Here is a 462-nt window from a genome sequence, read left to right on the forward strand (position 1 = left end):
ATATATATATATAGAGAGAGAGAGAGAGAGAGAGAGAGAGAGGAGGGAGAGGGGACAATTTACAAGAAACTTACATGATTCTGCGGATATCAATCATAATTTGGTCATGATAGTAAATACTGGGAATACACTAATTTTGTATTTCCTCGTACAAGTGTTAAATCTAGCACGGGTAAGTCTGATTTTTTTTATGTTTACCTTTCATGTTTTTATCTTATCTAGCCTTCGTTTCTAAGTTATCTTTGCATGTAGTAATTTTGAATATCATTTCACGTTTGGTCTAATATAAATTGGAAAAGAGCTAAGAATATAATATGTACATATAAAGTTCTAAGTATTGTAATTTCACATATTTCACACATTAGTTATATATAATTCATAATTTTTGAAAGAAACTATCCATGTGTTAACATGTATAACGATAAACATTTTATCCTACTTTATATAATAAAGAGATGTTGG

Source organism: Asparagus officinalis, chromosome 4, assembly GCF_001876935.1.
Source record: "Asparagus officinalis chromosome 4, Aspof.V1, whole genome shotgun sequence".
Classification (NCBI taxonomy): Eukaryota; Viridiplantae; Streptophyta; class Magnoliopsida; order Asparagales; family Asparagaceae; genus Asparagus; species Asparagus officinalis.